At 43.8% G+C, this 13,379-nt stretch overlaps 1 protein-coding gene across 2 annotated transcripts in view; it reads right to left on the reverse strand.

Moving 5' to 3' along the window:
* Ano2 (anoctamin 2) overlaps nucleotides 1-13,379 on the reverse strand; it is a 341,337-nt gene that overhangs the window by 16,394 nt on the left and 311,564 nt on the right. The window lies entirely within an intron of this gene.

Genomic DNA, 13,379 nt, shown 5'->3' on the forward strand with positions numbered 1-13,379 from the left:
GGGTTTAGAGGGGGAGAGAGAAATATACACAAATATGTGCAACAGGATATTTTTGTACTTCTTTAAAAAAATGTGTTCCAAGAAAGAAAAATGTGCCAGAGGACAGAGGAAAACCCAGGGAGCCAAGTTCTAGTCTGCTCAGGGTGGGGACAAGGAAACTCTCCATGCACGGTACCTAAGCACCATCTCTACAGACACCATCTTCTTGTGGTATGCAGGAAGACTGACTTGCAGAGAGCATTCCAAGCCATAGCAGCGATGTGAGCAGCGCTGTCAAGTGGTAGCCTACGAGAGTCTGACGGCCAGCAGGTGTCTGGGCCCTGCCTGGACTTTTGTTTTCCTTGCTGTCAGTCTTCCCCAGCTCCCAGCCTGCAACCCTTGTGCTCTCTCACTTAAGTTACTCATAAAAATTTCCCTGGATCTTCTCTATTTACTGAATATAATCCATATTCCTTATCTTGGCATACAGACACTTAGGGTCTGCTCCCAACCTGCCTCTTTAGCCTTATCTCTGAAATCTCTCCCATAGGGATCCTCCTCCCGCTTCGAATCCTCTGAACTTCTCACTCTCTAGAATTTTCCCTGACACACAGGCCCTTCTGTTCTTGTGTACCCAGCACCCATTCTCTACTTGGCAGACTCCTATGCGTCCCCAAGACCACTCCAATGCCACCGGCCTGGTGAAGCCTATTACTCCCTCCTCTGAACACTCTCTGTCCTGTGTTCAGGCCTCTGCTACAGCCATCACTGAGTGCTGTGCCTGACAAACTCACATGTCTATTTTTTCCTCTGTGGTAAGGCAAGGGCTCTGTCTATTCCAGGGCTGAGTACATATTTGCTGAAGAAAACAGCCCTGAGTTTCAGGAAAGTCAAAGTTTAACTGAACTTTTCTACATACTGAGGGCAAGTTATTAAACTTTCTATGCCTTATTATAGCATCTGTAAATTGAAGATAATAAAGTAAAAATAACCACCTAAGAGATTTATCATAAGGATAAATAATATTAAATATGTAATGTGTTTAGAACAATTTCTGAGACCTAATAATTGTTCAATAAATATTATGTATTATGTCTAATTTTATTCTTATGGGAATAAATATCAACATATACATATGGCTGCAATGTATACTGTGTATACATATATGCTAAACAGATGTAAGGTTTTAAGCATAGAATGAAAGTCAGGAGACCTGAATTCTGGACCCAGATGTTTTCTAATAAGCCATAGGCCTTTGGTCAGACCCTTCTGTTTTGGTGGTATTGGTATTTTCATTGGTAAATTGAAGGGACTAATTTAAACTCCCTACTGGTCTGATTTGTTTTGGTGCTGTGATACTTGTCCTCCCAGACAAGCTTTAAGATTCTAGGATATTCAAATAAAGAATGAAAAACCAAGATATATATATATATATATATATATATATATATATATATATATATATATATATATATATATATATACACACATACACACACACACACACACATACATACACACACACACATATATACACAAAAAATTGTGTGTGTGTGTGTGTGTGTCCATATACATGCAAAAGAATAAGCCAACTGCAACAGAAATTTCGAGAAAAAATACACGTGGGAGCCAGGCATGGTGGTGCATGTCTCTAACCCTTGCTACTTGGGAGGCCAAAGCAGGAGGATCACAAATTTGAGGCCAGCCTGGATGAATAGTGAGACACTGTCTCAAAATATAAAATAACAATTTAAAAGGGCTGGGGAGGTATGTAGTTCAGTGGTAGAGCGCTTGGCTAGCATGTGTAAGGGCTCTGTATTGCAAAGAAAATAAAGAGAGAGAATATACATGGGAAACAGACTAATTTCTTTTGATGTGGCAATTTTCTAGGCTCACAGATGTGAGTCAGCGTTCTTGCTAATACAACACTGTCCACTGCCATTGTCCCTGGCGCCCAGTGGATTCTCAGCAGGCTCTAGGAAGCCAGCAGGAATCATTCAGTGGCAGGACACTTAGACTAGAAGGCTCAGATTTGTCAAGTTTGAGCTGTTGGGATAAGTACTTGGCTAGCTGGTTGGCAAATGGGAATGGAACGAGCTCCCAGATCCAGTTCAAAAATGTATGTTCTACTGTACCTTTTAAATGAGGTTCTGCAGAGCAATTCACTTTGGAGTGAGGGGTAGGGATAAAGGCAGAGGAGGTGAAGGGGGTGGAATTAATGAGGAAAGCAGAACAGATGTTGGACTGGTTTTCTAAACCTGTAAAACGTCTGTATTTTAGGACATAAATGGATATATCTTTACTTATGGAGCTCAAAGTTGGTCTCCTTGATTCTAATGAACTCAGTTTAAGAAGGCAAATAATCTTATCACAAATTATTTCCTCCAGCAGAACTATGTAAACTCTTCAAAGTCTTAGCAAGATTTTGGCAAGGAGACTGGTGGGAATGGAAAGGGTAGTTTACTTCTGAGTGACTGAAAATGTATACAGTATGCCCTCACCACACTCAGGCAAATAGCACTCAGCAATCTAACGTTCTGCCAGGTGTTGTGGGGTGGCACGCACCTGTAATTCCAGTTAGTTGGAAGGCTGAGACAGAAGGACCGCAAGTTCAAGGCCAGTCTAGGCAACTTAGTGAGACCCTGTCTCAAAATGAAAATTTTAAAAGGGCTGCAGCCAAGCACAGCGGCGTCACCTATAATCCCAGCAACTTGTGAGGCTGAAGCAGGAGTATAACAAGTTTGAGGTCAGACTTGTAGTTTAATAAGACTCTAAGCAAGTCAGTGAGACCCTGCTTCAAAATAAATAAACAAAAAGGGGTGGGGATGTAGCTCATTGGTAAAGTGCTCCTGGGTTCAACCCTAAATTAAAGAAAAAAAGGAAGAAAACACAAGAAAAAAAGAAAAGAAATTTAACATCCTTCCAGGATTTGGGGAAAATGGTACTTTTCATTATTGCTTCTCTCCTCTGAACTCCAGAGGCAGTGACAAACTGCTATCCTATAAGGATGCCTGTTGCTTTTTACCTTCCCAAACTCTCCAGACACAAGCTCTCTGTTGTTCTTCCTCTCTAAACACAATCATCTTCCAGAGCTCTCTCAGAGCTCTCTAATAGTTCCTTTCATTTATTCTGTTCCCATAACTAAACATCTCATGTTCTTCCCTGTGTCACATAAGTCTATGTGGTCAGCCCTGAACAACCTCAGGAGCAAAGGCCAGCAATGAGAGAATACTCCTGTTCCCTCTTGTTCTGGGACCCTGGGGTATCCTGGGCCAAGAAAAGCTCTCCTCTGCAGATGCACTATTGCTGCAGGCTGCCTGCTCAGACAGGGTACCCTGAGCATTTCCAGGATTCAATCCAAAGAGGCAGAAACAAACAACAAGCTTTGTTTTAATCTTCAGGAGAAAAAATATATATAAAACCATAATCTTCCAGCATGTGAATGCCAAATCCAAGACTTGCTCTTTTCAGTCAAAGGTCTGAAATACTGTATCAGATGGGAATCCTTCTGGGTTCATTTCACAGGACACAGTGATACCAGCCTTCATCAACGCTAAGGTTTGTTTCTAAAAACAGCAAGTCTCCATTAGGATAAGAGCAACACCGGAAATCCTCCGTGTGCTGCATAATAGAAGCCAGGCTGCCTTGACCAATAACAGATTAAACCTGGCCAAGACAATTAGGGAAGAATCCATAAGTTGATTCTCAACTAAATCTGCACAAAGCCTGCTGTAAAGTGCTGCAGAAATGTTGAACTGGAAGCACAAAAGCTGAAAATATTTCTGGGCATAAACTCCTTTGGTTTTCTCTTCTCACACTCCAGCAGCCAAGAACCTTCTAAAATAACCACCAGTCCTACACCGCCTGATGCTCGAGGCAATTAAAATCCTGAGTGATTACCTGGTCTTAGGTTAAAATAACCAGGAGGAGTGGGTCAAACTAAACGGACAGCAAGGACATTCCAGGGCAGTCTCCTTAGAGAAGGAAAAGAGTAGAGAAGGACAGGGCTGGTGAAAAGATGTTGATGGGACAAAGCTCTGATTTTTCACTCATTTATTTAATGAAAATATCTACTCTTCATTCAATTCTCTCTCTCTCTCTCTCTCTCTCTCTCTCATACACACACACACACACACACACACACACACACACACACACACGGGACTCAGGGCTCATCTCTTCCTTCCCATAATGCATTGCAAATGCCTCTCTGTTTCTGTGACCTGCTCTCCGGATGATCAGCCCAATGACACCAGGGGCCGTGTTTGACCTTTTTCTGAGTCCTCATCATCTTCTGCTATGCCTATTACCACAGAAGCAGATGTTTAAAGGACATCTGTTCCATAAATAGGAACTTATTTTTGCCAGGTGTGAAACACACACACACACACACACACACACACACACACACACACAGGCTGAAAACGTAAAATATGTGAATTGAAAGCATTGTATTTAACCAGGATATGAAGACAGACACATAAAATCTTCACACCTCCGCACAGTAATTCTCGTTGTTATAATGTGTACAGATGCTTTAAAGAAAGCTGGAGTAAAAACATTCCAATTCCATTGAAAACGATAACGGCTCTTTTTTATTCTTCTAACTTCTATAGTTTAGTAAAAGCAACACATTCTGCTGAGAGGGATTGAAAACTCAGACCTAAAAATGCTCCCTTTTGTGAGCCACTAATGAGCAAGGCAAGGGAACAACTGAGGGACACATTGGTGTGAGTTTGTCTCGCTCAGGAGGCAGTTTTTGAAAAGATTCTGCCAGAAACCGTCCATTAATAGAAACACTGGTGGAAAGCACAGCCAGGGCAGGTCATCACTGTCTGTTTCATCAGCTCATATTTCAAGGCTCTACCCAGTGACCTCCTTCTCCTAAAGGCAAGGGATGCCAACTGTGCTCTGCACTGAGAGTCTCTGTGTCAGTAGAAAGAGAGAAGAAAAGGCATGAGCTACAGTCCCCACCTAGGCCTCTGTTTCCTGGGAAAACAGGAAATATGAGTCCTCAATACTATTATTCACTCACTCACTCACTCATTCATTCAACAAGCATTAACCGAGCACATTCTATATACTGACTCCATGTCCACTGCTAGAAAACAAAGATTATCAGTGCTGTAGCTTGAAGGGGTCCCCCAAAGCTCATGTGATAGAACTGAATCTCCTGTGCAACAGTGCTGAGAGGCAGGACCAGTGAAGTGATTAGGTCAAGAGGACTCAGTCCTCAGTGAATGGATAAAGGTCATTTTCATAAGAGTAGGAGACTTGCTGTGAGAGGGGCTTGTTATAAAAGCCACTGTAGCATCCTCTTGCAATTCTGCCTTCCACAAATGGGTGATGCAGCACGAAAGCCTTCACCACACACCAGAGCCATTGCTCTAGGACTTCCCAGCCTCTAGAACCGTAAGCCAAATAAACTTTTATTGTTTATAAATTTTCTAGACTCAGGTATTCTGTTACAGCAACACAAAACAGACCAAGACAAATAGATTACCATGTTATCTTTCCAAGAACTCAGAGGATTCAGTGGGGAAGAGAAAATGTAAACAAACCTTGACAGTGTCATTGAGTTAGAACAATAATGGTGGCATCAACAGGATGTTATGGAGCACTGGGCAGGAATAACTTGCTCTCACCAGCATATTGTGGAGGCTTTGCAGAATTCATGATCTTTGGACTTGAAGAACAAGTAAAAGAGGTATGTGAATGTTCGCTATATGGTTGGTAGCTAAGATCTTTCCTGCTCCACTAGTCCAAATTCACAGACTACTTAGGAAATAAGGACAATAAGTGGAATTCCCTTTCAATCTGTATGGAGTCACCTGGGGTTTATACAATGGATCAGGTTCCATTCAGAAACCCTGAGAAGCCACAACAGGAAGGGACAGGCTTGAAGCAACAGCTTAAGCACTGAAAGAGGACTGCAGGGAAACCAATGACAAAAGGACAAATCAGCAAGGCACATTTGGCTCTAGTTTTTCTTCATTTCCTCTGTACTTAAAGGAGACTTGATCACTGATTTTTACCCCAGCCTTACAACAAGATGAGGGAGAACTGAGTTGGTAAGAGCTACTGATTCACCTCTTTGAGAACCACCTGGTGAATTTCCAGTGAAGGTTTATTAAATGAACAAATGAATGGATGGGCTTTGTCACCCCTGTTTACTTTATCCACCTGCAAGCTGAGAGTGTGTAGGCCACTGAGACATTTGTCCTTCTTCCCACCCACCCACGTGGACTGTGGTCATGCAGTGAGGAAGGGAGGGGCAAGGAACATAGTCATGATTGGAAAGAAGCATCCAAGCCACAAATCATTACTGAGGACATTTGTTTACTTTATTCCTTGTCCTCTACCTCTTCCCAAAAGGTTGTGGAAAAGTCAACACAATGAAAATGCAATTGGGTTTATGGAATTTTACAAGAAGGAAAAAGAAGTCCTCAGAAAAGAGGGCGAAACAAATAAGCAGACTCTGGGGACCCGTAATGCAGTGATGATGGAGGGACAAAGTTCACCCTGAACTTCCTCCTTGTTAGAGGAGAAATGGGAAGGCAGCACAGTTCTCCAAATTAAAAGAGTTCTTCAAATTAAATTAAAAGAGTGCCTTTCATTCATTCCTCCCTTCACTCACTCACTCACTTCTCCAACACTGACAAGGCATATTCTGCATATCAGGAGCCTTCTGGAGTACACTGAGGGGCGCCCTATCCGGAGGTACCCTTGCTTTTTCTCTTAAGCGTGTGTGGGAGGAGGAGCCCCCAGTACAGATAATGCCAATCAATGCCTGGCTCAGAAGCTAAAGGAGACAAATGACCTGGGACTCACCCTACTTCCCAGAAATGTTGGAACAAGACCCTGGATGCTGCCTGAACTGTATTTAAATGCCATTTGGAGAAGGTGGCAGGTGGCTAATTATCTAGTGGAATGTCTCAGTTCATATAAACAGGATGGTTCAGGGAAAGGAATTTCCTGGTTCTTTGAGCCACTGGCTCATAGCACACACACTTGGAGTTACATGTGACAAAAGATTTGGGCTTTGGTGCTATTGACTTTGCAGATATTCTGGAATACACTGACATCCAGCCTGGATGTAAATCTGGAAACTACCCAGCATAGTCCTCACCAAAGACAAGTAGAGTTGAAAGGCATCTTGAGTGTCACCTAAGTCATCTCTCCATGGGAAGTGTCAATCCTTTCCACTCTTTCTTTGATAAGTGGCCACTTTTCACCTAGTCATTTCCAGGGTAGGGTACTCAATGAGCCAGCCCTTTTTATTGTTCTTTATTCTCTTTCTCAGTTGTAAGTCACTGAGACTTTGGGGTACATATTATAAAGCAGTAGTTGTGGACTAATCCATGGGATTATTTTGCCTAAACTATCTAGATAATTTTACAAGCTCATTAATTGATCATGGTGCTCTTAGGAGAAATCTTAGGAAATCTGCTCTTAGGAGGACAGCATTCCCTAAACACAAGCAGTTCAAAACAGGAGTCTTTGCAGCTTGAGGGGTGGGGTAGACTGTCCCAGTGAAAGCAGCACAGCAAGGGGTCTGGAGAACTTTGATGAAAAGTGATGTCTGCGCTTGTCATTTCCTCCTCCAGAACCTCATTGTGGAATCACTTGCTCTTTACACTTGTTCAGCAAACATTTAAGGAGTACCTACTACATACTAGACCCTGTGTGTGGGGGGGTGGGGGTGAATGCATGAGACATAAAACTTGCCCTCCTGAAGCTTCCCCCAGTATTTTGACTCTCAGGAAGACAGGCTATCAGTTTTCAGGTGTTTAAAACCACCGACAATAGTATCATGTATTTATCTGGATAAAAAGGTGATAAAACTTTATCAAGAAATTCATTTGGAACCTGTCACTAAACTCCTCTTATAGGATTAAACTCAGGCCTACTTTTTTCTACCGAATTCTGCCTTGTGGGAAAAATTCTAACCACTGCACACTGCAAGCGTCCAGCTTGCAGCTCTTAAAGCAAGAGAAGAATCCTTTCTCCTGGGGCCCCGAGGGAGACCCCCTAGCTGGGCTGTGAGGGGCCTGCAATGAAGGAGCTTTGAAGCCCCACAGTGGGGTCAGGGACAATGATGATTAATGCCACAGCCTGCTCCTGGCCAGCATTCTTGCTCCCCTCAGAGATGGGGGATGGGAGGCTACCCTTGAAGTCCTTCTTAGTAAGCTCTTCAGGAAAAGGGTTTGATATTAGAGATTCCCTCGAAAGCTAGGGCTCCGCTGCTCCCCTCACAGGTCTCCCAGCTTAATCCCTCACTCTCAGGTTTCTCTTTGTCTGGAGCCAGCCCATCCCCACAGCCACTCCTGCCCAGAGGTAGCTCCCTGCCCCCCCACCAAGCCCACTCCCAGCTTCCCCTTCTCCTCACAGCCCCTCCCCCAGGCTGCCCAGCCTGGGCCCTACCTCCAGCTCAATTTAGAAAAATGTGAACATAATACATCTCTCCCTGCTGCCTCCCTCCACTGATGACCTGCCCTACCATTACAACTGCTCAGAGTGGGCTCAACGCACTTCCTGTCTGCATGGGTGGTCCTGGGGATCACGGGGAAGGAAGCTGACAGCTGAGAGCTGGGCCAGGGATCACCATATCAGGCACACCAGGGGGAGCAGGCAGCTTTGGTTTCACTGCTCTAAGTCCAAGACAAGAGCCCTTCTGGAATTGGGGAGGTCTAGTCAGTTGGGAAGGGAGGAAGAAACCTCACTCTGTTCCTCCACTGAATCCAAAGTTCCTATGGGTCCTGATGCAATTGTCTCCTGGAATGGTCTGGAAAGGAGCTCTAGTCTCAGTTCTACTAATGAGTCCTGGGGGTGACTTTAGGCAGCTCACGTCACCCTGGGCCTGTTGGCTTTGAGGTGCATTATCCAGCTGATATGTTTCACCTAGAATGCTGGCACTGGAAGTGACCCTGGAGGTCCCCAGGCCCAGTGGTTTGAAACCACTTTGTTCTTGTCAAAAATGCAAAGAAAAATCATTTTCTTTGCCATTCACTTCCGTGTGTGTGCTGAAACTCCCCCAGCTCTCACACTCAAAAGAACCATCTAGGAGTCCAAAAAAGCAAAGGCAACATTGACTCTGTTTTTCTTTATGTTTCCAGAATATCAGGAGTTCTGCCATACTTGTGACATACTGCACAGACCTGACCATAGACCAATGAGTTACATCATGGCGGTAAAAGAACTCATCCTTTTGTTTAATTCACTGTAAGATCTAGGAAGAAAGAGAGGCCCAGAGAGATGACATGCCTGAGACCACACCACTAGAGAGGGGCAGAGCTGGGGGATGGGGGTGTAGCTCAGTGGTAGACCACTTGTCTACTATGGGTAGGCAAAGTTCAGGGCTCCCTCCCTCCTTGCACTGCAAAAAACAGAAGCGGAAAAAAAAAAAGTGTTTGATGCAGAGCTAGATTCTCACTCAAGTCTCATCTGACACTGGAAATATGGGGCAGAGGATATTGCTCACTTTAACCTGCAATGATATCTACAGGTAAAGAGGCGACATACGTAATGGACTTCTACTTCAAAAGCACAGAAAAAGCAGAAGTGGTGGCATGGTGACACATCACCAAGTGCTATTAGTTTTCCACGGGGATGGCAGAAACTGCTACCTCCAATGAGGTTTTGATGTTTGCTGTGGACTTCAGTGTTCTCTGTCTCACAGAGCCATTTCCCACAGCAGCCATGAGAAGCAACACAGATGGGTTCACATTACACCTTCTCTTATTTCCCTGGCTTGCCTGGGGGGGAGGAGAGCACAATAGCCAGGGGTGGGGGAGGGAGGGAAAAGGCAGAAGTTAAGGCTAGGAAGGGAAGGGGCATGGAAGTGGGAGGGGGAGCAGAGAAAGAGAAACTTGGTTAACCACCACTCTAGATAATCCACTCACTGGATTATCAGCCCGTAAATAAATGAGAATCGGCATAGCATTACTACAAAGTGAGATTCCTTCAGCCTAGATAAGAGAGTTGTAGACAGATAAACACCTTCATTTATGCATTTACCCTGTGTGTTCCTAGTGTCAGTATCGGCCCTGGGCATGGTATTACTATTCAAGAAGCCTGCTGTGGAGAATGGACAGTGTCCTGCTCCAGAGTGACTCCACTGTGATTAAAATAATAGTTCTCAGACTCCTATTGTGCTGTGCCAAACCCTGAGTTACTCCATTTTATAAATCGGTAGTTTTATATGAGTTGTTCCATTTTGAGTACAAGTGCCAAAGCAGAATGACTCTATACCTGTTTGTACAACTGAACAACCACTGTTTGCATAACACAACCACACAGGCACAAACGGATAAATTGTGCTGAATACAAATGACTACCTGTGAGCTTCCCAAATTAAATTAGAAGCACATGGATGCATAGGCATATCCACCCATAACAGAAAAACCAGGTCCATGATCTTATCAAGCACATGCGACCCCTGGATAAAGCAACCTTCTCACCTGAGACCTATGAATGGAGGAGCACCCCAAGATTGGCTACTGCAGCACACACGTGACCGTCATCAGACCTTATGGTGAATGCATCACAGGGTCAACAGGCCATGAACCTTTGACTTTCTATCCCCGGGATTCAGGTCTTTGGCTCAGCTGGATCTTTTATTTTTTTATTTTTCTTGGTACTGGGAATTGAACTTGGGACCCTAAACCACTGAGTCACGTCTCCTTCAAGAAGAGGTCTGAGTTGTTTAGTGCCTCACTGTTGATGAGGCAGGCTTTGAACTTGCGATTCTCCTGCCTTAGCCTCTTGAGCCACTAGGATTATAGGCATGTACCACTGGTTCAGCTATATTTTTCTTTTTGAAATGACCCATTCTAAAACACCCTGCCCTTTGAACCCTGGCCTAGAATAAGTTCCCAGGTCTGACAGCTCTGGGTCCTGAACAAATTCTTTGGCAGGTTCTATCTGGCAACCTGTGATGACTTTCTTGCAATTGTTATCTGCCTTTGAGGTCAGTGAAGACTTCCAAAACCCTGGGGCCACTTTGACCTTTCTGTAACCTATATCTATCATGGTGTAAAGTGTGATGTGTGCTTTGAATGTTATAAATATTAGTCATTAAGATCGGAATGAAAGATTTGCAATTTCCCAACTTAAGACTACCAAGCAACCCATGAATACTCAGTGAATTGCAACTGGTGAAAGTGATGAAGCTTGTGAATTTGGTACTCTATAAATGCTGATGTTGTGGAAAGACACAAACAAATGTGTTCGGTCTGTTAATGGCGTAACTCACTCAGGACACCTGCCCTCAAGGAATTAATTATTGATTATCTTCTTGGACCGTCTCTGCTTCCTCTGAAGTCTCAAAACAAACCTGAGGTGGTAACTGGGTGATGAGCCTCCTTTGTTTGGTCCAGTTTGTGGTTTCTAAAATCCAAGGAAGTTTGGTGAGTGGATAATTATGGGCTGGAAGCAGGAAGAGAATGGGGTTAAGGCTACATTGAGGGGCTAGAGACAAGCTGCAGAGCCACAGCCTCTCGGAAGCCGGCAAAGCCAGGGGAATTTTCTTCCAAGCCAGTCCTTCCAGGTGACTGTCTGCCTGCCCATTAGTCTCTGCCACCAGATCCTGAAGCCCTGGAGGGCATGGGCCACATCTGTCATCTGTGTCCCCAGTGCCCAGTACTGGTCCTGACACTACAGCACTGCCCTCAGGATGGTCAGGAGGGGATGCTGCAGAGGAAAGATGTGGATATGGAGTGGAGGTCAAAGCCAAATCTTTGAAGCCAAGTCTGTGGTCCAAGCCAAGACAACCTCAGAGGCAGAGCATTCTATCCTGTCCATTTCCATGAAGGACTTGATTCCTGAAAGGAAAGGTATAAATTAAAACCAGAGGTAACTTGTTCTTTGAAAGAAATCTTGATGATAGACATGACCTAGCTTCACCTTGGAAGATGAAAACTGCTTCATATAAAGAAATATCTAAATATGTCCATGGTGGAGAGGGAGGCCCAAATATCTTGGGATCAAGAAAAGTGGGACTTTTATTTCTTTGCCACTGAAGGAAGGGAGCCACAGAGCTAGTCACTCAAATATTTTATGGAGCTTCTACTATGTTCCAGAAAATGGTGCTGAGTGGTGTGTTAAAAAGAACTAAGACAATCCCTGTGCCCAAAGCACTCACACTTTCTAAAGGGCATAGGTTCAGGAGAAGACAGAAGAACAGAGGAGGAGAGAATCAGCAAGTCATCTTCTCCAAAAGCAAATGTGATAGAGCCTGAATAACTCAGTAAGAACTTGTAGGCAGATAGAATAAAGAGCACAGGCAAATGCAGACATGGTAGAGTCAATTACCCAAATATGCATCTGTGGACCTGTAAAGGACAGTTAAAACAAGAGTCAGTTCACAGTTGTCCCTCTGTTTTATACTGGGGGATATGAACCTTAAGTCAGTAGCACTAAAGGAGGTAAGATACACACACACACACACACACACACACACACACACACAAATGGTCTGGTTTGTATTTTACTAAAGTCATCCTATTCTAAAAAGTAAGAAGGAAAGGCAGAAAGAGGAGTAGGAAAGGTTATCAGTGACCTAAGAAGTTAGGATATAGTTGTAGTCACTCAAAGGAGAAAGGTAAGGGCTTCAATAGTAATTTAAAATTCTCAGTAGAGGCAAAGTCAGTGCAGGGAAGGAGCCATGAATAAATAAGGCTCAGACTCACACCAAACAGGCTTCTCTACAGCTATCGTTGATGCAAAGCTGAAAATAAATCAGGAGAACAAGACAGGATCTATACCAGTCATGGTTGTTCCTTCTGAACCCAGCAGTTCAGACTTCTATTTTCATAAGACAACTCAGATGAGGTCCCAAGCGCTTTGATGTCCTGGGCTATGATTCTTATACACCTTGGTGGACATTTCCAGAGAGTAGGAGAGACTGGGGGCCCTTGGCTCTTCATAGTAATCATCTGACTTTCACGTCAAATGAAAAGTGAGTAAATAGGCCTTTCCCCTATGCACCTCTTTTCTATTAGGGTTTAACAGGATTTTAAGTTCATGACTGAGAAAAAATGAGATTTTTGTCTAATGACTGTGAGTGACAGAAGAAATGCATCTCACCACCCACCTTAAGGGCCCCAAGGACTCAATGTTTGGGTTGCGTTTGGGAAGCTGGAAGAAGGCTTTAAGGGGGATAACTGAATTCCTGAGGTAGGAAGACAATAGCGATTAAGTTTTGGATGATGGAGGGAAAAAAATGTGGGTTTTAGATAAACAGATGACAAGAAGAACCCATTTGAGATTCCAGTCTTTTCAAGTAGGGCCCCAGGGGCTTAGAATTTTCTGAAAGGACAAATGTCTCAGAGTATTTATAGCTCATGCTTCTGAATATAATTCTCAGGTGTGTCTTGGAGCCCGGTACCCTCATTCTTTAA

The sequence above is a fragment of the Callospermophilus lateralis genome, chromosome 4 (assembly GCF_048772815.1).
Source record: "Callospermophilus lateralis isolate mCalLat2 chromosome 4, mCalLat2.hap1, whole genome shotgun sequence".
Lineage (NCBI taxonomy): Eukaryota > Metazoa > Chordata > Mammalia > Rodentia > Sciuridae > Callospermophilus > Callospermophilus lateralis.